Genomic DNA, 27,868 nt, shown 5'->3' on the forward strand with positions numbered 1-27,868 from the left:
ATTGACAGTATGTTTTCAATTTGCAACGCAAATTCATCGGAAGCTTTTCTGCCAGGGAACCGGATGGCCCTGGGAATTGGTAATTGGTAATAAGTCGTGCAGCCTTTCAGGTCTCGGTTACCATTCTGAATGGAGCCCAGCTAATAGTGAATTACCTGATACTGTTGGAAACCTTTGCAACAGGAGCCAGACCCCTGGATTTCTTCCCCAGCTTAAAACATGAGTTAAAACAGTGTCTGATTGGCATTTATAAAGAGAATTAGTAGAGAACACTGCATGGGGACAAAGGTGGACAAAGAGAGAGTAAGCTGGGGGTTCTGTCTCTGCGTCTGTGGTTTTTCCCCAGGATAATCCAAGGGAAATTTCCAAGGAATGTCAGGCCTAGAGAAGTGGAATTAATGTACACCTCACATTCTTGAAGGGTCAGAAATTCCAGTCTTGGAATTTTTATTTCTTCCTAATCACTCTCCCAGTCCAGAGGATCAAACTACTTTTGCAGGAACTTTCAAGGTGAACTAGATTTTACTACTTATGATTTGTTCAGTGAGCCCACATTTAAAAAAAAAAAAAGGACAGTTATCATAAGGGCTTTAAAAGCAAACCAAAACAATGAATCTTCTTGGCTAAGAGTCACCAAACGAACTTCTACATTATGATTTGGTCTGCTGCATTTTATTTTTGGTATTTGCAGTCTTCCTAGGGGAACCATCTAACAGAAAAACAGAACTTTCACATCACTAGCTTTCCCTGCCCAATTCAGTTCCATATTTATATCACTACTTTTCCTTTACACTCTTTGGTTTATAGTAGCAATAATTTTCCCTCATATACAGTCCAACGAACAACCAATTAACAAATGCCCAGAGTGGTAAAACATTTTTGGCTGTCTTGCCCAGTTGGTCATTAATTTGGTGAAGGAAGGGCTAACAAACTCATAAAGGGGAACTTGAATTTTAGAAGTCAGTTCAATTTTACATTATTAAAAAGGAAAATGTAGTAAAAATAATAAGAGCTTTGCCAAAACTCTACAGCAAAGTCAATTAGTCTCACAAAGAGCCTAGGAGTCTGCGATATGGACTTGCATTTGGAATCACTTAGCCTATTAGAACAATTCCAAACATCTTCTCTCTGAAACCATATTTCAGTGCTCATGGCTGCAGCTTACTGAGTAAAATTCTTTCACCATCCTCAATACAACACAATTTAAAGTATTCTTTGTGTCTGCATATTTCAAATATACAAATATGACTTCACGCATGCGTATCTTCATACATATGTCCATCGCGATCACAAAAATTTCATACATTAAGTATGGTCTTCTCCAACAGATAGTAAAATGCATACTGTATTTTGTGTTGGTATGGTATATACTTTTAAGATGCCTTTAAAAGAAAAACCAATTTCAAAAAGAAAAATTGCAACACTGGCATTACAAGTCTGTGGCAAAAATAAATTGTATTTTACTCTGAAGAAAAATCACTTCTATCATTTTTCACCTTATTTCAGGTATAAGGGAATGCTGTTCCTTTAATCAAAAAATTTGGCAATTGATTAAAGACGTGTCATTTGTCCATCATCATCACTATAGGCATTTTGTTCATATAAATATTTTGTTTTGCTCTGATTGAGCAATGGGAAAAGGTTAAAATGCTAAGTGAGATTATTTTCATAGGCAATTCTTGCAAAATAGCGTTTTGCAATCAACTATATGAATTAACTGACAGGTTTTTTAAAAAGAAAAAATACATCCTATTTTGTTAAAATCTAACAAATATCCTCCAAACTCCTTAAGTGAAAATTATGTTGTATCTTTCAGACTAGTGGCTCCCAACTCTCAGCCTCTATAAAAATCCCAAGTGATTGCTATAGGTTTTCCAACGAAGATTCAGTTCTAATTAACTACAATTTTGTCCATATTTTGTTTTTCTACTGCATTGAAAGAATAGCAGGGGGTTAGCGCTGCAGAAAAGAAGATTATTAAAACTTTAATAACCTGAGCCTTTGAACCTTTTCAAATTCTTTACAATTTTCTCACATTTCCAGCCCAGATGTCTGCACGTAGTTATAGGGACAACATGAACTTTTTGTTTACAATTTTATTCAGCTTATTTATTACCTCCTTTAAAAAAAAAAAAAACAGGAAGAAGAACACACAGAAATGTTTTAGCTCTTCTAAGCAAAATAATTTAGCTATTAAAAAAATAAACTTGAAGAATGATTTTTATCCATTTTTAAGTTAAATATTTCCAGCAACACAACTGTTTCCTCCCCACTGCTAGAGGTAAATTGTCAGGCAGCCTAGCAACGTGGCCAGCTGAATCACAGCATTCTTTTCAATCATCTACAAAGCTCCAAACGACTGAAAGAGAGAGTTCACTTTGGAAACTTGAACTCTTGAGATTGTTACAAAAGAAAGAGACCAAAAAGAAGGCATCCCTTAACATAATTAGCTGCTTGCTGTTTCACCAAAGAGAGGGATATTTGCATACAACAATAGCCAGTAGAATTGCCTTTCATAGAATTCAATGTGGCAGTTGTATTATCCCAACTCCAGATGGTTGTAGCCCCTCAAGAGCAATTATTACCTTTCTTTTAATAACAGAACCCCAGTTATTCAAGCATTTCACAAACATCTTTGTTCTGTGATCGAGTGCTGGCAAATGAAATACAAGCAGATATGTTGAAAGGTACCTTCAGGCAGTCTCCAAAAAAGTGAGCCAGGGCACCTTCTTCTTCCTTTCCTCTTTCAGTGGGATGCAATTTTAGTGTGATGGCTGGAACCTGAGCAGCCATCTTGGACCTTAAGTCCAAGGAACAAAAAGCTAAGGAAGACAGAGCACTGAGCTAGCAGGAGTCTGGGTCCCTGCCCAGCAATGGCAGACTTACTTCCAGAATTATTTTCTATATGAAAGAGAGAAACATCTTTATTGTTTGAGCCACTGTTATTTTACGATGTTGGTTTGCTTAATGTGACAAAATCTAGTCCTAACAAATGCCCTCATTTTGAGGGCTCTCCTTATAGCTACAGCTAGCTGAGAAAGAGAAAACCAGTGCTGGCAACCAGGAGCTGTCCTGGTACAATGGGCAACGCACAATGGCATTGTTAAAAGCTGTTCTGGTCTTCACAATTAGATCCTGATGTTGTCCAGTTGAACATAAACAACTGCACAAAATATCAGCATCAGACAAGGCCACTTTGTGACCATGAGAGTTCCTGACAAAAATAAGATCACTCCTTGCTCACTTCAGCAATACATATACTAAAATTGGAATGATACAGAGAAGGTTAGCATGGCCTCTGTGCAAGGATGACACAAATTCATGAGACATTCCATTTTAAAAAAATAATATTATTCCATATCTTGTGTGAACACAGACAAAATATGAACATTGTCCAAGCCACAAAATACCAACTCCCCACCCATCCTAGCTAATACGAGTGACTGCTGATTTAGCAATTAAAGTTCTAACCTGGCTTCCTTCCTCTCACTTTCTAGATAAGATGCCCAACTATAGAATTAATTCCACTTCCTGACAGCATCCAATTCAGACCAAAGTCCCGCTTCCTTGAATCCTTTCCCAAATCACCACACACAGCTTAAATCCTGTAAGTCCTTTTTGACACTCTTCTACAGAGACACTCCACTGTTTCCAATTGTGTGTTCTCTCTCATCGCAGTGAATAACACCAATTTGTTCAATTCCAATTGTGTTCCTGGAGGTCTACATGGCATTCATGTTGCTATGCTGTGTCTCTCTACAATGAAAACTAAAAATAAATCTACTCAACGTATCAATCTGTAATTCAAATGATCCCACCCAAATGGAAAGCCCCTATTCTTCAACAGACTTCAATCATCAAGAAACCAAAACATTAATTTGTAGTAATCAGATTCATTGAAATTATCCCCTTGTGCTATTTCCATGGCCTGGAAAAGACCCAGTCAGAACCTTCACCTGGTGGCGAGTTTGCAGTAACTACAGCAAGTTCAACTCAATGTTTCTTCAAATAAGAAAAACCTGTCGTAAAATAGACAGCTCGAAGCTATACTCTATTTTTCTCCCTTTTTTTTTTTTTTGAGATGGAGGCTGGCTCTGGCCCTGAGGTTGGAGTGCAGTGGCACGATCTCAGCTCACTGCAACCTCTGCCTCCTGGGTTCAAGTGATTCCCTTGCCTCAGCCTCCTGGGTAGCTGGGATTACAGGCGCCCACCACCACGTCCGGCTAATTTTTGTATTTTTGGTAGAGAAGGGGTTTCACCATATTGCCCAGGCTGGTCATGAACTCCTGATCTCAACTGGCCCGCCCACCTTGGCCTCCCAAAGTACTGAGATTACAGGCATCACCCACCGTGCCTGGCCAATTTTTCTCCCTTTCTTTTTTTCCTGCTTTTTGTTCCTATCCCTCCACTCCCTATCCTGTCTTCTCCCTTGCTAAACTTCCAACTTTTCAGTAGTTCCTGAGCTTCATTCCCTAAGAGCTACTTTAAGTGGGACACTCTTGGACTAAGTTCATAAATTGGATTCTTAAATCACATCTGTCATTCATAGGCAGCTCTTGCAGCTATACTGCCTGCCATTTTTCCTTCTACTCTTTACCTGCTTAAAAAGGACGAGAGCTTGCCTCATTTTCTCAAGAAAAAGTCATAGGCCCTCTCAAATGCTCTAATAGGGAAAAGCAAGAGACAACTCAATTTCTATTCTAATTTCTACTTTTATCCTTTTTCTCCTCTCCTGATCCACAGCCTGCATTCAGAAGTAAATTTCTACAGACAATGTCCTTGCTTTTATTGTCTAAATCAAAGGCATAACTCTCAAGATGGAAAAACAGAAGGGAAATTATAAGGCAGATACTTCAGGACAAGTAATGCCTTCAGATGTTTTTCCTCCTCACTCAAAATAAGCATTGATGCCAAAATTATAACTATACTTGGCTGGGTGCAGTGGCTCACGCCTGTAATCCCAGCACTTTGGGAGGCCAAGGCAGGCAGATCACGAGGTCAAGAGATCGAGATCATTCTGGCCAACATGGTGAAACCCCATCTCTACTAAAAATACAAAAATTAGCTGGGGGTGGTGGTGCATGCCTGTAGTCCCAGCTACTTGGGAGGCTGAGGCAGGAGAATTGCTTGAACCCAGGAGGAGGAGGTTGCAGTGAGCCAAGATCGCACCACTGCACTCCAGCCTGGCAACAGAGCAAGACTCTGTCTCAAAAAAAAAAAAAAAAAAAAAAAATATATATATATATATATATATGTATATATATACACGATTCTTGAGAATAAGAACTTTAATATCTTTGGAATCTCTGGCTTCTATCTAAACACCTAGGGCAAAAGCAAATGATAAATAAACATTGTTTGAACGATTTAATTAATCACCTATAAAAAAAACAATGTAGCATACATTAACCAAATAGAAGAAAAATTCATAAGATGGACAAGGAAGAAGGTGACATGAACCAAAAACAAAGGGTTATTGTGAGCATTGCGTTTTCTTTAGGGCTTGCAAAAAATCACCTTGAAACTTGAGGCATAAAGAAACAAACAGTAAATTAGGAGTCAGGTCACCCAGGTTTTCAGAAGATCTGAAGCTTGTTTTTTCTATACTGTTTCTGTTTTCGTTTTGTTTTTTTCTTTTTTAAATAAACTTAAAGGTAGGCTCAGTGGCTCACGCCTGTAATTCCAATGCTTTGAGAGGCCAAGGCAGGAAGATCACTTGAGTTTGAGACCAGCCTGGGCAACGTAGCAAAACCCCGCCTCCACACACACACAAAAATTTTAATTAGCAGGGCTTGGTGGCTAATATTACTTCGAAAGAACTTTTACATTGGTTACAGAATGCAATTGATCAGTCTCTCCTAGGTATTGATCACCACACAGTGTGACATCATTTGGGTCAGTATTATACCACACTCAGTTCTCAATAGGCTCAGGTGAGCTTAAGAGTTTGATTTTTTTCTAGTGTACCATTTTATTCCTCCTCATTTTCTTTTTCTTTTCTTTTTTTTTTTTTTCTAGACGTCTCAATCTGTCGCCCAGGCTGGAGTGCAGAGGCATGATCTCGGCTCACTGCAACCTCCATCTCCCAGATTCAAACAATTCTCCTTCCTCAGCCTTCCGAGTAGCTGGTACTACAGGCACATGCAACCACGCCCAGCTAATTTTTATATTTTTAGTAGAGACGGGGTTTCGCCACGTTGGCCAGGCAGGTCTTGAACTCCTGACCTCAAGTGATCTGCCCACCTCAGCCTCCCAAAGTGCTGGGATTACAGGCATGAGCCACTGCACCCAGCCCTCATTTTCTTTTCTATATTTTTTAGTTATATTCTCAGTGGCTGCTGCTCTTGATATCCTACATTTATGATAATCTACTTTGAATGGTTACCAACTTAGCTTCAATAACAAAGAAAAACTTGCTTCTATACAGATCTGCCCTCCTTTTCATTGTGAGTTCCTTGACATAGATTTATTTTATGCATTTACCTCTAAATCATATTGAAAACAAAGAAGATCCGTGTGTGTGTGTGTGTGTGTACACACATATATTTATATATATTCAGCTGCCTTCTTCATTAAGCATTCCTCTGGTTTCTATACATTTCTCATTAGATTCCACAGTTCCAAAAAAGTAGCTTCTGTCAGTTGTTCCCAGCTTAATGGTTGTTTCATTAGAGAGATTGATTATTTGAGTATCCTGCTCTGCCATGTTCCATGAAGTAATTTGTATATATGCTTTGTTGTCCTCCTTTTTTTAATGTTTTAATTTTTTATTTATTTATTTATTTTGAGACAGAGTTTTGCTCTTGTTGTCCAGGCTGGAGTGCAATGGCACGATCTCAGCTCACTGCAACCTCCACCTCCCAGGTTCAAGTGATTCTCCTGCCTCAGCCTCCGAGTAGCTGGGATTACAGGGGCCCGCTACCACGCCCAACTAATTTTTGTATTTTTAGTAGAGATGGGGTTTCGCCATGTTGGCCAGACTGGTCTCAAACTCCTGACCTCAGGTGATCCAACTGTCTCGGCCTCCCAAAGTGCTGGGATTACAGGCATGAGCCACAGTGCCCGGCTGCTGTTGCCTTGCTTTAAAAAAAAACTAAGCATTGTAAAATTTACTCATTATTGTATATAGCCAGAATTGAGTTTATGGGTTTGTTTTGTTTTGTTTTGAGACAGGGTCTCACTTTATCACTCAGGCTGGAACACAGTGGTGCGATCTCAACTCACTGCAGCCTCAACCTCCCAAGCACAAGTGGTCCTCCCACCTCAGCCCCCCAAGTAGCTGACACTCCAGGCACACACCACCATTCCCAGGTAATTTTTTGTATTTGCATAGAGACAGGGTTTTGCCATGTTGTCCAGGATGGATTCACACTCCTGAGCTCAAGTGATCCTCCCACCTCAGCCTCCCAAAGTGCTGGGATTACAGACGTGACCCACAGCAACCAGCCGATTATGCCAATTTATACTACAATAAATGATGTATGAGAATTTGAGTTCCTTCATATCCTTGTCAGAATTTGGCATTGCCAGGCTTTTTAATGTTAGCCATTCTAGTGGATGTGGCTATTAGCAATTCTTGGATAAGTAATAGAAGAGCACCTTTATGTAAGTATGTTAACCACTTGGATATCTTCTTCTATAAAGTGCCTGTTCAAGTCTCTTACCATTTTTCTTCTACTGGATTGTTTGGTTTTTTTCTTAGTGATAAATACGAGCCCTTTATATTTTCCAGAATGAGTCATTTGCTTTTTGTGCCCTTTCTAATATACTTTGATAAATAGGAGTTCTTGATTTTCATGTTCAATGTATCAGTATTTTCTATTATACCCCGTACTGCTTGAGGGCTGGAGTATTGCAGAAATAAGATTGGCCATGAATTAATAATTATAGAAATTAGGTGATAAATACATGAGGGCACATTACATGATTAAAGGCTTTGGTACATATTTGAGATTTTCTATAATAAAAAGTTTTATTATTATTATTTTTAATCCAAGGGATAATTTAAGACAGGACCAATGGGATAAGCAGGAACACAATAACAGAAGCAGAGACAGAAGGAGGAAGGAGAAGGTGATAAGAAGTGAAACATATGAATTTGGAGATTTAGAAATGGAATCTATGACTTGAACACACATCAGGAGTTTTTCACTTGGCAATCTTACTATACGATCCAAAGGAACTATAGCAAGAGTTAAATACATAGAAAAAAGATAAGGCCAAAACTGATACACTGGGAAAGCAAAGAGGCCTGAGTGTGCATACAACTCGAAACTTCCAAGAGAGAGTAGGGTTAGAAGTGGCTTGTGGCCAGGCACGGTGGCTCATGCCTGTAATCCCAGCACTTTTGGAGGCTGAGATGGGTGGATCTCTGAGGTCAGGGGTTCGAGAGTAGCCTGCCAAACATGGCGAAACCCTGTCTCTCCTAAAAATACAAAAAATGAGCCTGGCATGGTGGCGCATGACTGTAATCCCAGCTACTCGGGAGGCTGAGGCAGAAGAATCGCTTGAATCTAGGAGTTGGAGGTTGCAGTGAGCCAAGATCATGCCACTGCACTCCAGCCTGGGCAACACAGCAAGACTCTGTCTCAAAAAAAAAAAGTGGCTAGTGACCTACTTACTAGTCATGTGGGACAAAGACAATTAAATGATACATTTTGAGTTAACCTGAATTACTGCCAATTCTCTTTTATATGCAAAAGCTAGGAAATGAGATGTCCTAGTTAAGCCAATTTCATATGCGTAAATACCATACATTTAGTCACTTATTAAAGTAGTAAACAGAACTCTCCCGGAGCCACTTCATCCTATTGTAGAGCCTTTGGCTTTCCTGAGAAAAATCTGTAGAATATTTTTGGAAGAGAAAGTTTTTGAGTCTCTACCATTCACATCATTTCATGTTATTATTCCAAATGCATGACTTTCATTTACAAGGAAAATACGGATCTTCCAAAGATATGAACTATTCTGGGTCATTCATGTTTTTCAGCCAGGAAAGCATCTACGGAAATGAAAAAGCAGGACACTGTTATCAGACGTGGGGTTAAATAACCGTAATGAAAGACCATTTCTTAATCACTCCATAGCACATGAGCCCCTCTAGACAGCTGAATTTACTTACATCTGTCAAAAACATGGCTGATTTTGGAAGCAAGCTGCAGGTTATTATAGTACAAAATTTCAGTTGACATTTAGCAAGCTTAACCCAAATAAAGATGACAGTTCAGGCTATAGTAGGGCTATTAAATTTGTCATTATAACTTCTAGCCAAGTATTTGTCAACTACGTATTCATTTGAACAAAACCATATGCATTTATAAGATGTCAGCCTCCTAAGTGTAGACATACATAGCCTAAAAATCATCCCAAGAACAGCTCAGTAATTCTCCTGCTGCAAAATTTAAGGACAGAGCCAACTCAGAGACACAGGAAGGTTTTCTGCAGCCTCTGGGGCAGAACTTCCAAGTTGCCTAGGAACAAGTCATTTGCTTCTGTCTATTGTCTCAAGAATGCTGAGGTGCAGGCAGAAGGGAAGAAGGCAGTAGCAGAATCAGATGGTTTGCAAATATGAATCATAAGGCACTCACTCATTTCTGCCCTTGTCTGCTATCTTCCTTTCCACCCTTAAGTATTTATTTTAACCTAGTTTGATCTGTGTCAATGCACATGGAGGCAAGGATGAATAAAAATTACTGAGGATGGGCCAGGCACAGTGGCTCACGCCTGTAATCCCAGCACTTTGGGAGGCCGAGGTGGGAGGATCACGAAGTCAGGAGTTCGAGACCAGCCTGGCCAATATGGTGAAACCCTGACTCTACTAAAAATACAAAAATTAGCCGGACATGGTGGTGGGCACCTGTAATCCCAGCTACTCAGGAGGCTGAGCCAGGAGAATCGCTTGAAACCAGAAAGCAGAGGTAACAGTGGGCTGAGATCACACCACTGCACTCCAGCCTGGGCAAAAGAGCAAAACTCCTTCTTGTCGTTGAACTCTTGTTTCTCTGGGTCCATTTTTCTCATGTGGTTCAACAGAGGGACTTTTTATTTAGAACCAGGCCCCCCAAACAAAGAACCTAAATGAGGGATATAGGAATCTGCCATGATTCTCACATTATGCCAGTTCATGCTTCACTTAGTCTTCTGGTTCACTGTAATTCTCTGCCAGGTTTCAAGGTGCTTTCCTTGGCTAAAGCCAAACCTCAGCTGTACTCCAGCCCTGTGACAAACCATAAAGTCCCTCATCCTGCTGGACAAAGTCTACTTCAACGTATGGCGCATGACAGACAATAGTTCTCCATTTCGGGAAATACTTTCTAGTAGACTACAAGTATTACCAACAGACTTGGGGGAAACCCACAGGCCAGATTCCCATCAATAATATTTCTAACATTATTGGAAATGTAGGAATTTCTAACATTATTGGAAATGAGAATATTTATTATAATAATATAGATATAATAATTAAATATTTTATAAATTTATAAAATATAAAATTTATAAAATATATAATATAATTTACAAAATTTATAAGATAATTTATATTGAATTTTATCATTTATAAATATAAATTTGTATTTATAATTTATTATTAAAAATAATTTATAAAATGATATTATATGATATTATTGATGGGGATAATATTCCATCAGTAATATCAGTAATATTTCCAAGAAAAGAGGTTTCCTGAAGTTATTACTTGTACCAGATACCTTGGCTAGGTCAAGATGCCCCTTGGACACCACTCCACACCTGCTCAGCCTCACCTGTTTCTCTTTGCATCCATTGCTGTTGCGACTAGTACTGTGTAGGATCTGACCAGCAGGTGCAACCTAACAGCACCCAGACCAAGGCCCCCACTGCCAGCCCTGGTAGGGTAGTTGACACGTGGGAACCAGCTTGGTGTTCCCAGATGATGATAACTACTAAATTATCATCTTTCTAATAATCTCCATAGGATTTTAATATTTTAATCATTAATACTATATAGGACAAACCTTTGATCATTGGAAAAATGGATCCAGTGGATAAAGGCATCCCCTCTGTTCTTTCCCTGGGCTTATGACTTCAAGACACATCTCAGGCAGCCCCACGAGATTGGACACAGGAGCTGTGCCCAGCTCAACAAAACAGCTCTGTAATCGACTCTCTTTCCTTCTTTGCTTCACTCCCATCCTTCACTCCTGCTCCTAGGTCATATGCTAAAATAAAGCATGTGAAGTATGACCTTAAGCCTTAACTATGTGGCTGTATCAGCTTTCCGGAGAACCCAGGCTAAGATACTAGTCAGCAGTCCCAATGTGATGATGAGTAAATCATTGATTTCCCAACCTTTGAACATTTTATACAATAGAAATATAAACTCTACTAAGCCTTCTCAAATTCCAATTCCATCACATCATCTGCCTAAACAACAAACTACAACTTCTTCTGCCATCATTTCAACTCCTCAGCTGTTCCCTTTCCATTTCTACTTTATTAACGTTTATTGGAAAGTCCCCTTGGGATTACATTCAAGGCTGTCCATCCTCTCTCTCCTTCCCTGCCCTTCACCAGCTACACCCCCTCCCCCAGACCCAAGCTTCCCTGTTGTTGTCACTCCACGTGCAAGGTGCTCATTCTGCCGCCAGGACTTCCATTCATTAACTGTACCTAGTTAGGTTGCCTCCCATCACACCATTACTCCACCTCCCTTCAACAGCAAGATGTTGATGAACATGGTATACAACTGGCACTGTCAAATCCCCTTTACAAGCCAGATGTGGTGCTGTGCTTCTGTAATCTCAGCTACTCAGGAGGTTGAGGCAGGAGGATTGCTTGAGCCCCAGAGTTCAAGGCCAGCCTGAGCAACATAACAAGACCTCATCTCTTAAAAAAAATTCCCCTTTACAGAAAAAGAGAGAAAAACTGTACAGCTGTTATTTTGCTGTAATAAGTCTGCTATTTTAAAAGGATGTCCCAGCCTAGGAAACACGGAAAAACCCCATCTCTACAAAAAAATTAAAAATTAGCTGGGCATGGTGGCATGTGCCTATAGTCCCACTACTCAAGAGGCTAAGTAAGGCCTGAGGGTTGCTTGAGCCCAGAAGGTCGAGGCTGCAGTGAACCATGATCACACCACTGTGCTCCAGCCTGGATGACAGAGTGAGACCCTGTCTCAAATAAAACAAAAAACAAAAAACAGGATGTCATTTTGAGCTTAGATATTTTCAAAAAATACATGTTTGTAATGGTTTTTATCATCATAGTAGAATATTAGAATATTACCTACACATCATTTGGCAATTGAGGAAGTTGCTTTTTCCTTTTCTGTGGATATTTTGTCTCCACCCACAACTGAACTAGGACTTTATTTCTCTTGCTCTTTTCTACTCACAGCCTCAGATCATCAACCCAGTCTGCGCATCTAGAGAGGTGCATCACACAAGAAGGTACTTGCTCAGTGTGTTGGGAAGTGTGCAGGGGACCCAGCCATAGCTAAAGCCAAACAGGCATCTGAAAAACTGGCCTGGTCCCTCTTCCAACCACTGTTCTAGGATTCCATGTTCATCTCTCATCACTTGTGGGGATAAATAGTTGCTAATAAGATGAAATCACAACTCTGACTTTTAAGCCATAGGAAACATTTTCCAGACACACATATGCACACATATATATTTATGTATGTACGCATGTATATATATATATTTTTTTCCCACCACTTTCCTGGAGGCAAAGGAGATGCCTGTGGATTAAACTCAGCTTTGTAGCCATTTAACAATTGCCTTAAGTGGGAGTTTTATAAAAACATCTAATTGAGGCCGGGTGCAGTGGCTCCTGCCTGTAATCCCATTGCTTTGAGGGGCCAAGGCAGGAGGATTGCTTGAAGCCAGGAGTTTAAGATCACCCTGAACAACATAGCAAGACCCATCTCTTAAAAAAAAAAAAAAAAAAAAAGCTAAAAATTTTAAAAATCAAAATTTAAAAAATCTAATGATATTTACTAATTCTTCCCACTCCCTACTTGTCTGTCTCCTGTCATGTAAAGGCTGCCTCCTCTCTTTCAATTGTTTAGCCTCCAAAGCTGGAATCCTCCCCAGTTTCTCTTTCTCTCACATATCATGCCCATTCCATTAGCAAGTCCTATGAGTTGTAACTTCAAAGAGACCTCAATATGACACTCCTCACCACCCTGGTCCAAACCACCATCATCCTTTCCCTGAACTGTATTTGAATCACTTTCTTTTTTTTTTTTTTTTTTTTTTTTTTTTGAGACAGAGTCTCGCTCTGTCGCCCAGGCTGGAGTGCAGTGGCGAAATCTCGGCTCACTGCAAGCTCCGCCTCCCGGGTTCAGGCCATTCTCCTGCCTCAGCCTCTCCAAGTAGCTGGGACTACAGGCGCCTGCCACCACGCCCGGCTAATTTTTTTTTTTTTTTTTTGTATTTTTAGTAGAGACGGGATTTCATCATGGTCTCAATCTCCTGACCTCGTGATCCGCCCGCCCTGGCCTCCCAAAGTGCTGGGATTACAAGCGTGAGCCACCGCGCCCGGCCAGATCACTTTCTAAATATTCTCATTGCCTCTATCTTCACCTCCCTTTTAGCCCATTCTCAACATAGCAGCTTGTACAATCTTATTAAAATAAAAGGCAGGCCAGGTGCAGTGACTCATGCCAGTAATCCCAGCACTTTGGAAGACCAGGGCAGGAGAATTGCTTCAGCCCAAGAGTTTGAGACCAGCCTGGGCAACAAAGCAAGAACCCATCTCTACAAAAATAAAATAAAAATAAAAAATTAGCCAAGCATGGTGGCATGCACCTGTAGTCTCAGCTACTTGGGAGGCTGAAGCTGGTGGATTGCCTGAGCCCAGGAGTTTGAGGCTGCAGTAAGCTATGATCACACCACTGCACTCCAGCCTGGGCAACAGAGCAAGACCCTGTCTTTAAAAAACAAAACAAATTCACTGGGCAAGATGGCCGAATGGGAACAGCTTCAGTCTGCAGCTCCCAATTAGACCAACATAGAAGGTGGATGATTTCTGCATTTTCCACCAAGCCTCCTCTGGTGATACCCAGGCAAACAGTGTCTGCAGTGGACCTCCAGCAAACTCCAGCAGACCTGCAGAAGAGGGTCCTAGTTTTCCTTCCTAGTTAGAAGGAAAACTAACAAAGAGAAAGCAATAACATCAACATCAACAAAAAACGCCCATGCAAAAATGTCATCCAAAGGTCATCAGCATCAAAGATCAAAGGTAGATAAATCCACGAAGATGAGGAAAAATCAGCACAAAAATGCTGAAAATCCCAAAAACCAGAATGCCTCTTCTCCTCCAGAAGATCACAACTCCTCACCAGCAAGGGAACAAAACTGGGGAAGAATGAGTTTGACGAATTGACAGAAGTAGGCTTCAGAAGGTGGATAATAACAAACACCTCCGAACTAAAGGAGCGTATTCTAATGCAATGCAAGGAGGCTAAGAACCTTGATAAAAGGTTACAGGAACTGCTAACTAGAATAACCAGTTTAGAGAAAAACATAAATTACCTAATTGAGAACATAAATGACCTGATGGAGCTGAGGAAACACAGCTCGAGAACTTCGTGAAGTATACACAAGTATCGATAGCCAAATCGATCAAGTGGAAGAAAGGATATCAGAGATTGAAAATCAACTTAATGAAATACAGCATGAACATAAGATTAGAGAAAAAGAATAAAAAGGAATGAACAAAGCCTCCAAGAAATATGGGACTATGTGAAAAGACCAAATCTACAATTGATTGGTGTACCTGAAAGTGATGGGGAGAATGGAAACAAGTTGGAAAACACACTTCAGGATATTATCCAGTAGAAATTCCCCAACCTAGCAAGACAGGCCAACATTCAAATTCAGGAAATACAGAGAACACCATTAAGATACTCCTTGAGAGGAGCAACCCCAAAACACATAATCTTCAGATTCACCAAGGTTGAAACAAAGGAAAAAATGTTAAGGGCAGCCAGAGAGAAAGGTCAGGTTACCCACAAAGGGAAGCCCATCAGACTAACAGTGGATCTCTCTGCAGAAACCCTACAAGCCAGAAGAGAGTGGGGGCCAATATTCAACATTCCTAGAGAAAAGAATTTCCAACCCAGAATTTCATATCCAGCCAAACTAAGCTTCGTAAGCAAAGAAGAAATAAAATCCTTTACAGACAAGCAAATGCTGAGGGATTTTGTCACCACCAGGCCTGCCTTACAAGAGCTCCTGAAGGAAGCACTAAATACAGAAAGGAAAAACTGGTACCAGCCACTGCAAAAACATACCAAACTATAAAGACCAATGACACTATGAAGAAACTGCATCAACTAATGTGCAAAATAACCAGCTAGCATCATGATGACAGGATTAAATTCACATGCAACAATATTAACCTTAAATATAAATGGGCAGCTGGGTGCAGTGGCTCATGCCTGTAATCCCAGCACGTTGGTAGGCCGAGGCAGGCAGATTGCCTGAGGTCAGGAGTTCGACACCAGCATGACCAACATGGTGAAACCTTGTCTCTACTAAAAATACAAAAATCAGCTGGGTGTGGTGGCGGGCACCTGCAATCTCAGCTACTTGGGAGGCTGAGGCAGGAGAATCACTTGAACCCAGGAGGTGGAGGTTGCAGTGAGCCGAGAGTGGGCCATTGCGCTCCAGCCTGGGCAACAAGAGTGAAACTCCATCTCAAAAATAAACAAAGAAAGAAAGAAAGAATAAATGGGCTAAATGCCCCAATTAAAAGACAGAGACTGGCAAATTAGGTAAAGAGTCAAGACCTATCAGGGTGCTGTATTCAGGAGACCCATCTCATGTGCAAAGACACACATAGGCTCAAAATAAAGGGATGGAGGAAGACTTACCAAGCAAATGGAAAGCAAAAAAAGGCAGGGGTTGCAATCCTAGTCTCTGATAAAACAGACTTTAAACCAACAAAGATCAAAAGAGACAAACAAGGGCATTACATAATGGTAAGGGGATCAATGCAACACGAAGAGCTAACTATCCTAAATATATATGCACCCAATACAGGAGCATGCAGGTTCATAAAGCAAGTCCTTAGAGACCTATGAAGAGACTTAGACTCCCACACAATAATAGTAGGGGAATTTAACACCCCACAGTCAATATTACAGATCAACAAGACAGAAAATTAACAAGGATATCAGCTGAACTCAGCTCTGGACCAAGTGGACCTAACAGACATCTACAGAACTCTCCACCCCAAATCAACAGAATATACATTCTTCTCAGCACCACATCACACTTTTTTCTAAAATTGACCAAATAATTGGAAATAAAACACTCCTCAGCAAATGTAAAAGAAGAGAAATCATAACAAACCATCTCTTAGACCACAGTACAATCAAATTAGAACTCAGGATTAGGAAACTCACTCAAAACCACACAACTACATGGAAACTGAACAACCTGCTCCTGTATTAGGTAAATAACAAAATCAAGGCAGAAATAAATAAGTTATTTGAAACCAATGAGAACAAAGACACAATGTACCAGAATCTCTGGGACACAGCTAAAGCAGCGTTTAGAGGGAAATTGATAGCACTAAATACCCACACGAGAAAGTGGGAAAGATCTAAAATTGACACCCTAACATCACAGTTAAAAGAACTAGAGAAGCAAGAGCAAACAAACTCAAAAGCTAGCAGAAGACAAGAAATAACTAATATCAGAGCAGAACTGAAGGAGATAGAGACATGAAAAACACTTCAAAAAATCAATGAATCCAGGAGCTGCTTGTTTGAAAAGGTTAACAAAATAGATAGACTGCTAGCCAGACTAATAAAGAAGAGAGAAGAATCAAATAGACAAAATAAAAAATGATAAAGGGGATATCATCACTGATCCCACCAAAATATAAACTACCATCAGAGAATACTATAAACACCTCTATGCAAATAAACTAGAAAATCTAGAAGAAATGGATAAATTCCTGGACACGTACACCCTGCCAAGACTAAACCAGGAAGAAGTTGAATCCTCAAATGGATCAAAAACAAGTTCTGAAATTTAGGCAGTAACTAATAGGCTACCAACCTAAAAAAAAAAAAAAAAAAACCCAGGACCAGACGGATTCATAGCAAAATTCTACCAGAGGTACAAAGAAGAGCTGGTACCATTCCTTCTGAAACTATTCCAAACAATAGAAAAAGAGGGACTCCTCCCTAACTCATTTTATGAGGCCAGCATCATCCTCATACCAAAACCTGGCAGAGACACAATAAAAAAAGAAAATTTCAGGCCAATATCCCTGATGAACATTGATGCAAAAGTCCTCAATAAAATACTGGATAACCGAATCCAACAGCACATTAAAAAGCTTATCCACCATGATCAAGTCAGCTTCATCCATGGGATGCAAGGCTGGTTCAACATACACAAATCAATAAACATAATCCATCACATAAAAAGAACCAATGACAAAAGCCACATGATTATCTCAATAGATGCAGAAAAGGCCTTGGATAAAATTCAACACCACTTCATGCTAAAAACACTCAATAAACTAGGCATTGATGGAACGTATCTCAAAGTAATAAGAGCCATTTATGACAAACCCACAGCCAATATCATACTGAATGGGCAAAAGCTGGAAGCATTGCCTTTGAAAACCAGCACAAGGCAAGGGTGCACTCTCTCACCACTCCTATTCAACATAGTATTGGAAGTTCTGGCCAGGGCAATCAGGCAAGAGAAAGAATTAAAGGGTATTCAAACAGAAAGAGAGGAAGTCAAATTGTCTCTGTTTTCAGATGACATGATTGTATATTTAGAAAACCCCATCATCTCAGCCCAAAAACTCCTTAAGCTGATAAGCAAATTCAGCAAAGTCTCAGAATACAAAATAAATATGCAAAAATCACAAGCACTTCTATACACTAATAATAGACAAACAGAGAGTCAAATCATGAGTGAACTCCCATTCACAATTGCTACAAAGAGAATAAAATACATAGGAATACAACTTACAAGGGATGTGAAGAACCTCTTTAATAAGAACTACAAACCACTGCTCAAGGAAATAAGAGAGGACACAAACAAATGGAAAAACATTCCATGCTCATAGATAGGAAGAATCAATATTGTGAAAATGGCCACACTGCCCAAAGTAATTTATAGATTCAATGCTATTCCCATCAAGCTACCATTAACTTTCTTCACAGAATTAGAAAAAACTACTTTAAATTTCATATGGAACCAAAAAATGAGCCTGTATAGCCAAGACAATCCTAAGCAAAAAGAACCAAACTTGAGGCATCATGCTATCTGACTTCAAGCTATACTACAAGCCTACAGTAACCAAAACAGCATGGTACTGGTACCAAAAAAGATATATAGACCAATGGAACAGAACAGAGGCCTCAGAAACAAGGTGTGTGCATCTACAACCATCTGATCTTTGACAAACCTGACAAAAATGAGCAATGGGGAAAGGATGCCCTTTTTAATAAATGGTGTTAGGAAAACTGGCTAGCCATGGGCAGAAAACTGAAACTGGACCCCTTTCTTACACCTTATACAAAAATTAACTTAAGATGGATTAAAGACTTAAATGTAAGACCTAAAACCATAAAAACCCTAGAAGAAAACCTAGGCAATATCATTCAGGACATAGGCATGGGCAAAAGTTTCATGACTAAAACACAAAAAGCAATGGCAACAGAAGCCAAAATTGACAAATGGGATCTAATTAAGCTATAGAGCTTCTGCACAGCAAAAGAAACTGTCATCAGAATCAACAAGCAACCTACAGAATGGGAGAAAATTTTTGCAATCTATCCATCCGACAAAGGGCTAATATCCAGAATCTACAAGGAACTTAAACAAATTTACAACAGAAAAACAAACAATCCCATTGAAAAGTAGGCAAAGGATATGAACAGGCACTTCTCAAAAGGAGACATTTGCACAGCCAACAAACATGAAAAAAAGCTCATCATCACTGGTCATTAGAGAAATGCAAATCAAAACCACAATGAGACACCATCTCATGCCAGTTAGAATGGCGATCATTAAAAAATCAGGAAACAACAGATCCTGAAGAGGATGTGGAGAAATAGGAACGCTTTTATACTGTTGATGGGAGTATAAATTAGTTCAGCCACTGCAGAAGACAGTGTGGTGATTCCTCAAGGACCTAGAACCAAAAATACCATTTGACCCAGCAATCCCATTACTGGGTATATACCCAAAGGATTATAAATCATTCTACTATAAAAACACATATGCCAGCACCAGGCATGGTGGTTGATGCCTGTAATCTCAGCACTTTGGGAGGCCGAGACAGACAGATCACGAGGTCAGGAGATCGAGACCATCCTGGCCAACATGGTGAAACCCCGTCTCTACTAAAAATACAAAAATTAGCTGGGCATGGTAGCACATGCCTGTAATCCCAGCAACTCAGGAGGCTGAGGCAGGAGAATCGCTTGAGCCAGGGAGTTGGAGGTTGCAATGGGCTGAGATCATGCCACTACACTCCAGCCTGGAGACTCCATCTCAAAAAAAAAAAAAAAATAGGAAGAAGAAGAAGAGGAAGAGGAGAGGAGGAAGAGGAAGAAGAAGAGGAAGAAGAAGGAAGAAGAAGAAGAAGAAGAAGAAGAAGAAGAAGAAGAAGAAGAAGAAGAAACACATGCACACATATGTTTATTGCAGCACTATTCACAATAGCAAAGACTTGGAACCAACCCAAATGCCCATCAGTGATGGACTGGATAAAGAAAATGTGGCACATATACACCATGGAATACTATGGAGTCATAAAAAAGAATAATTTAATGTCCTTTGCAGAGACATGGATGAAGTTGGAAACCATCATTCTCAGCAAACTAACACAGGAACAGAAAACCAAGCATCGCATGTTCTCACACTCAGAAGTGTGAGCTGACAATGAGAACACATGAACACAGGGAGGGGGACATCACACACTGGGGCCTGTCAACAGGATGGGGGGGCAAAAGGGAAGGATAGCATTCGGAGAAATGCCTAATGTAGATGATGGGTTGATAGGTGCAGCAAACACCATGGCACATGTATACCTATGTAACAAACCTGTGTGTTCTGCACGTGTATCCCAGAACTTTAAGTATAATAAAAAAAAAAAAATGTATAGTCAGCTCACATCACTCCTCTGCTCAAAGCCTGCAAAACAATAGCCCTCAGTTCACCTAAAGTAAGAGCCAAAGTCCATAAGACATTGTATAAGCCTGTAAAGTTAGGAGGTAGTTCCAAGACAACTCTCACTTCTGACACCAATTGCAAGTTCTGGGGTCCTCAGACCTCAATTTTTGATAACTCATTGAAAATCTTCACAGAGCTCACTGACAGCTATTATACTCATGGTTATGGTTTCTTACAGGGAAAGGACACAGATTAAATTCACCAAGAGAAGGGATGCATGGGGCCAAGTGCAAGAGCTCCCAGGGGTCCTTTCCCAGTGGAGCAACAGATAGCACTGACTTCTCCCAGCCGTGATGCATGATGGTGCACACAGAGTATGGCCAACTGGGAAAGGTCATTTGAGCCTTGGTATCCAGAGCTTTTCTTGGGGCTCTCTACATAGATATGGTCGATTGTCTTCATGGCTGATGTTTTGTTTTCCTCCAGAAATCAAGCTGATATGATATGACCTAAGGCCCCCATCATAATTCAGAATCCAGTGTACCCCAAGGCCCCAAGGTAAAAAAACACTTTTACCAGGCAGGACATTGCAAGGCCACAGAGATCACCTCCCAGGAGCAGAGAACCAAGGCCAGACCTCTCTTTGGGTAAGATTAACCCTTTACTACACAAGGACCTTTGAGGTCAGGCTCTCTGTGGCCTCATTGGCCAACGTTCCCCCATTTTCTCTTTTCAAAGTTATCACTTTGAAACCAATCCCAGAGGTTTGACAAGAATTGCATGCCGTGGTTCTGGACAGAAATACAGTTACAATCAAGGATTCATCAGGGTGCACTCAGGCCCACTTCCTTGTTACTAAAAGTCAGCTGGCACCACATCCTGCCCATTTGCATCCTCGTTGTTCCTATAGACAGGATGTCTAACATTAGAATCGTAATGCTTTTGGTTAAGGATTGCTTAAGATGTTTTTCAGACCCCAAATTATAGCAGCCAGTTTGAAGACCCCCACAGAGGAACAGGGTCAGTCTGAGAACACAGCTTCTTCCTCTCCCTGTCTTGTGACTTCACCCTTCACTCTTCTACCAATCAACAATCTTGACACTTCAGCCCACTCCAAAACCTTTAAAAACCCTAACTTCCAAACTCCTTGGGGAGACGGACTTGAGATTTCCTCCCATCTTCTCGTTCAGTGACCCTCAGATTGAACCCCTTTCTCTGCTGCAACCTGGCGACATGCTGTGTGCATAGGGCAATGAACTTATCAGTGTTAGAACTTCTCTCCAGCCACACCAGCCTCCTTGCTAGTCCAACACATTCAGGACACCCCAATTTAGGGCTTTCATACTTGCTGTTCCCTCTGAGTGCCACCCCTATTCCGTCTGTGCATACATGAGCTCCTCCAGACCTTCCAGGTCTCTGCTTAGGATTCCCCTGCTAGTGAGCCCCTTCCCCATCACCCTACTGAAAATAGCGACCCCATTCACACACACCAGCCTTCCCGAGCTGCTCTCAACTTCATGTTCTCCATGCCACTTAGCACTGCCAGTTAAGTATTTGTTTGCCATCCATCTCATCCATGCAGGCAGGAAAAATAATTTTCTCCTCCACCCTTCCTGAGTTCTTAGCTGGGCTTCTCTGTAACAAAAGACAGATTAACAAGAGAAAAACAAACAGTAGTTTAATACAATATATACCTCTTGTATCCATGGGAGATAAGTCAGAGAGATGAGTAATCTCTAGAATAGATCTCAAAGGGGTAATTTAAACTACAAAGAAAGAAAGTGTGGGGAAAGACCCAGTTAAGATGAGATGGCAAGAAAAATCATCATAAAACAAAGGTATGTTCTCTCCAGTCTGCAGACTGAAGTCCGTGCTTTCTCTGACAAGAGACTTCTCTGATTTAGTCATCCTTCTCTTCCTAGTGCAGAGGAAGACACACTTATAAATGGAGATTTCCTTTGTAGATGTAAATTTCTCTTCCAGAAGACTAACTTTTCAGGGCTTCTCCTGTGTCTGCAGTTTCTCAAAATAATCAAATCAACATAATCCTTTAAGCCAAAGGGCATATTTTGGGATGGCATGTGCTAATTTCCTACAGTCGTAGTTTGGGATGGCATATCCTGAGCCCCCTCATGCAAGACACTGTAAACTCTGGCTGGCTAGGATCCTCCCTCACCTGATTTGTTCACCACTCTGAGCATCTAGAACAGTGCTCAGCGCAGAGTAGATGCTCAGTAAATATTCAGTGAATGAACGATTCTACATGCCCCTGAAGGACAAATGAGGAACTAGCTGCCGTATAGGGTGAGGAAACAGCTCCTCCAGGAGTTGCCCTTGTCTCTGTTGGACATTAATCAGATAAAATCCATTTTAAGTGCTAAAGAAAGAAGTACTGTAAGTTGATTTTATACTTACTTCCTGGTGGAGATTGCCTGTCTTGGAGCCTGGAAGTCTCTGGTTCCCGGTGGATTTTGTTCTTTTCTTTTCTCCTTCATTTACCTGCTGGTGATTTTCCAGGGAATTATAAATGATGCCAGCGTTTGAGAGCCGGGAGAACTGGGCTGAAGGATCTGTCAGGTCCTGACCAGCTCTAAAAGTCCAGATCCAAGCGTACAAACAATTACTCTTGTAGTTTTCCCCCCTCTCACTGTCACTCTGCTTTCTTCCTCGCTTCCCGGTCCCGGCTGCCCTCTGACATCTCCCCTGAAGCAGTCCCTGGAGCCCTGTCTAAGGCATGGGAGAAAGGGGCCGGACTCACACCTGCTTCATTGTGTCAGATTTCCCTTCGAGGACTCCGGACTCCGAGGACCTCTAAGAGGGGAGGCACAGCTGATAACCACTATGCCCTGTGGAAGCCACCTTTGTGGTCCCACAGGAAAATTATGAGGTCACAGAGCTCTGAGGCCCCTTGCCACCCACTGTCCTCACTGCCTGCTAGGTCTCTCCCAGATCCTCAGGCAGCTGCTGACTGCCACCACAACAGCCCCCTCGCCTCCACTCTGATGGCAAAACTGCCCCCTGCCAATCCCGCTCCACCCCCCTTAAAACCTCACCTATCGCAGCAGCTGACATCAGCCAGTGTGAGGCAAAGATGAGCTGGGTAACAAAGTCATGGCTGGGCACCATGGCTCACACCTGTAATCCCAGCACTTTGGGAGGCTGAGGTGGTAGGATCACTTGAGACCAGGAGTTTGAGACCAGCCTGGACTTGTGAGACCCCCATCTCTATTTTAATTATTTTAAAAAGAAAGGAAAAAAAGTCAGAAGGCCTGCATCACAGCCAAGTGCCAAACCTCCCCAGAAGGCTTATGCTCTTACCCTCCACAGGTTAATTGAAGTATAATTAACAAATGAGAACACGTGCAGTGGCTCACGTCTGTAATCCCAACATTTCAGGGAGCCAAGGTGGGAGGATCACTGGAGGTCAAGAGTTTGAGACCAGCCTGAGGAATATAGTGAGACCTCATCTCTACATAAAATACAAAAATTAACTGGCTCTGGTGATGCACACCTTAGCCATTCAGGAGCCTGGGGAGAAGGCTCACTTGAGCCCAGGGGCTCAAGGCTGCAGTAAGCTATTATGGCACCACTGCACTCCAGCCTGGGTGACAGAATGGGACCCATGTCTCTAAAACAACAATAAAAGTATATAGTTAAGATACACAACATAATGTTTTGATATATGTATGCATTGTGAAATGATTATCACAATTAAGCTAATTAGCATATCCATCGCTTCACAGTTACCTTTGTGTGGTGTGGTGTGTGTGTGTGTGTGTGTGTGTGTGTGGTGAGACAACTTAAGATCTAACCTCTTAGCAAATTTCAAACATAGAATACATTATTATTAATCCTATAGTCACCATGCTGTACCTTAGATCTCCAGAACTTATTCATCTTATAACTGAAAGTTTGCTCCCCTTAACCAATGCTCCTCATTTCCTCTACCTTTCCATTGGTCCGACCTCTGGTAACAACCCCCTACTTTCTGTTTCTATGAGTTTGACTCTTTTGGATTCCACATATAAGTGACATCAGCATTTGTCTCTCTGTGCCTGTCTTATTTCACTTCACAAAATGTCCTCCAGGTTCAATGTTGTCACAAATGACAAAATTTCTTTCTTTTAAACATTAAATAATAGGCCAGGCATGGTGGTTCACGCCTGTAATTCCAGCACTTTGGGAGGCCAAAGCAGGCGGATCATTTGAGGTCAGGAGTTCGAGAACAGCCTGGCCAACATGGTGAAACCCTGTCTCTACTAAAAATACAAAAACTAGCCAGGCGTGGTGGTGTGCGCCTGTAGTCTCAGCTACTTGGGAGGCGGAGGCAGGAGAATCGCTTGAAGCCGGGAGGCAGAGGTTGCGGTGAGCTGAGATCATGCCACTAACTCCAGCCTGGGTGACAGAGTAAGACTCTGTCTCAAAAAATAATAATAGTAATAATAACAATAAATTAATTAATACTTCATAATGTGTGTGTGTTTATGACATTTTCTTTATCCACTCATCCATTGATGGACACATAGATTGTTTTTATCATGGCTATTGTGAATAATGCTAAAATGAACTTGGAAGTGCAAATATCTCTTTGAGATGGTAATTTTCTTTCTTTTGGATATATACTGAGATTTGAGATTGCTGGATCATATGGGAGTTCTATTTTGAGTGTGTTGAGGAACCTCCCTGTACTAATTGACATTCCCATCTAGACTGTGCACGTTTCCCTTTTCCACACATTCTTGCCAATGCTGATCTTTTGTCTTTTTGATGATAGTCACCCTAACATGTGTGAGGTGATAGCTCACTCTGGTTTTGATTTGCATTTTCCTGATGATTAGTGATATTAATTAAGCACATTTCATGTGCTCGTTGGCCATTTGTATAAATTCTTTGGGGAAATGTTTTTATCATTTTTTAATGGGGTTATTTGTTTTCTGGCTTCTGAATTGTGTGAGTTCCTTATATATTGTGGCTATTCACCTCCTGTCAAATGGATAATTTGCAAATATTTTCTCCCATTCCATACGTTGCCTTTTCACGTCAATGATTGTTTCCTTTGTTGTATAGGAAGGTTCATACCCTTTAAAAACCCAAAAGAATAATCTAGAACTCAAAAATTCTTCACCCTGGCCACACTTGGGCAGCTTTTTAAAAACTCTGATAGTTAGGCCTGTTCCAGACCAACAGAAGCACAAATCAGGGGCAGAGAGGAGGATGGGGCAGGTATGGGGGTCAGGCCTGGTGTTGTCTAAGCTCCCCAGGAGAGTCCAATTTACAGCCCAGGTGAGAACCCTGACCACTGCCACAAAGAAGCATCTATGACAGGCTCTCTGGGATTCCTGGGGATACAGCCACCTCCACCTATGAAGGATCAATGCTCTTGTTAATGACTCCAGTAAACCCCTTGTGCCCCCAAACTCTCCTCCACTCTACATCTTGGCACCTCTGCTCTGCCCAGTGAACTAAAGGGCAATATAAGGGTAAGGAGGCTCCAAGCAATATCATTTCAGATAATTTGAGAGGACTCTAAGCCAGAAGATGTTACTTGTTGTTTGTCCTTTACTAGCCCCCCTCCATACCCACCACCCTACACCTCACCTCTCTTGGCTCAGGAGAATCTGGGCCTGCAGTCTTAGTAGTAAAATGATGTTGAAAACCATCTCAGTGGTGACACTAATCAACTGCTCCGTGTGTCTGTGTGGGCATCAGCAGCATCTTCCCACGTGACACCAGGAAGTTCCGTCACCTGAATGGCCCTGTGTTCATCAGTGCTGCTTTGGTGAATCAAAAATTAAAGCCCAGACAACTCTCAGAACTCTTAGAGACACCAAATTATTCAAAGCATCTTACAGGAGAAAGTGGCGCCCAGAGCAGTGTGGCTCACACCTGTAATCCCAGCACTTTGGGAGGCCAAGGTGGGAGGGTCACCTGAGGTCAGGAATTCGAGACCAGCCTGTCCAACATGGTGAAACCCCATCTCTACTAAAAATACAAAAATTAGCCAGGTGTGGTGGTATGCACCTGTTATCCCAGCAACTCGAGAGGCTGAGGCAGGATAATCACTTGAACCCAGGAGGCGGAGGTTGCAGTGAGCCAAGATTGCACCACTGCACTCCAGCCCGGGAGATAGAGTCAGAAGAGAGAAAGAAAGAAAGAAAGAAAGAAAGAGAGAAAGGAGAGAAAGAGAGAAAGGAGAGAAAGAGAGAAAGGAGAGAAAGAAGGAAGGAAAGAGAGAGAGAGAAAAAAAAAGAAAGAAAAGAAAGAAGAAAGAAAGAAAGAAAGAAAGAAAGAAAGAAAGAAAGAAGGAAAGAAAGAAAGAAGGGAGGGAGGGAGGGAGGGAAGGGAGGAAGGGAGGAAGGAAGAAAGGAAGAAAGAAAGAAAGAAAGAAAGAAAGAAAGAAAGAAAGAAAGAAAGAAAGAAAGAAAAGAAAGAAAGAAAGAAAGAGAAAGAAAGAAAGAAAGGAAGGAAGGAAGGGCGGGCCTGGCGTGGTGGCTCACGGCTATAATCCCAGAACTTTTGGAGGCCGAGGCGGGCAAATCACGAGGTCAGGAGATCGAGACCACGGTGAAACCCCATCTGTACTAAAAATACAAAAATAAGCAGGGCGTGGTGATGGGCGCCTGTAGTCCCAGCTACTCAGGAGGCTGAGGCAGGAGAATGGCACGAACCTGGGAGGTGGAGCTTGTAGTGAGCCAAGATCGCACCACTGCACTCCAGCCTGGGCCACAGAGTGAGACTCCATCAAGCAAGCAAGGACAGAAGGAAGGGAGGGAGGGAGGGAAGGAAAGAGAAAGAAAGAAAGAAAGAGAGAGAGAGAGAGAGAGAGAGAAAGAAAGAAAGGAAGGGAGGTAGGTAGATTTTGGCCCCATCAACTGGGACTTTAACCAACAGCTCCTCATTTTCTCTGCAGATTAGGATCAAAGGTCAGAGCCCTTGAGGTTCTACTGGTCTCTTGATGAGACCCCTGTGTTACATGTGTGTAGAGAAGAAAATGAAAAAGCCAACCAAAATCTGCTCACTCTTTTCCTCTAGACTGGAGCAACCAGATGATGTATAATAGATACCATCTTTCTTGCCTAAAATATAACTCTAAAAAGGGGAGAGAGAGAGAGAGAGAGAGAGAGAGAGAGAGAGAGAGAGAGTGTGTGTGTGTGTGTAGCCATCAGGCATAAACTTATTCAAGCTTGAGTATCTACATCTCTCACTTACCCACGTCTGTACATATCCTCCTAGCAGTCAATTCCAATGACTGGTCCTTCTTGGCCATTGCGCAGTGATAAAAGAAAAACTTCAGCCGAATTAAATTTAAAGGAGTTTAATTGAGCAATGAATGATTTGCGAATAGGGCAGCCCCCAGAATCACAGCGATTCACAGAGACTCCAGCACAGCCACGTGGTGGAAGAAGATTTGTAGACAAAAAAGAGAGAAATGACGTACAGAAATAGGAAGTGAGGCACAGAGCGGTTGGATTGGTTACAGGCTGGTGTTTGACTTATTTGAACACAGTTTGAACACTCAGCAGTGTATGAATGGTTGAAGTATGGCCGCTTGGATTGGCTAAGACTTAGCTATTGTTACAGGTGCATACTATGAAGTTAGGTTTTCAATTTTGTCTGCCTATTAAGCTACGTTACAGTTCATCCACAAGGACTCAAATATGGAAGTATGGAGTCCTTCTCAGGCCATATTTAGTTTGCACTAAAAGCAGGCTTTGACACAGTGACCA

At 41.4% G+C, this 27,868-nt stretch overlaps 1 long non-coding RNA gene and 1 other non-coding gene across 2 annotated transcripts in view; one reads left to right on the forward strand and one right to left on the reverse strand.

The window, feature by feature from the left end:
- Positions 1-23,014, reverse strand: part of LOC101176407 — a 67,506-nt gene extending 44,492 nt beyond the window's left edge. Inside the window, exons 1-2 of the long non-coding RNA XR_001114807.2 lie at positions 22,902-23,014; positions 22,557-22,640 (exon numbers count right to left, since the gene is read on the reverse strand). This is a non-coding gene — a long non-coding RNA (uncharacterized LOC101176407). The remainder of the gene's footprint in view (positions 1-22,556; positions 22,641-22,901) is intronic.
- LOC115831309 lies at positions 3,237-3,341 on the forward strand. Its single transcript, XR_004026832.1, has one exon. It is a non-coding gene; the product is annotated as a U6 spliceosomal RNA (small nuclear RNA).
- Positions 23,015-27,868: the final 4,854 nt, after the last annotated feature.

This window comes from Nomascus leucogenys, chromosome 18 (genome assembly GCF_006542625.1).
Source record: "Nomascus leucogenys isolate Asia chromosome 18, Asia_NLE_v1, whole genome shotgun sequence".
NCBI classification, from domain to species: Eukaryota; Metazoa; Chordata; class Mammalia; order Primates; family Hylobatidae; genus Nomascus; species Nomascus leucogenys.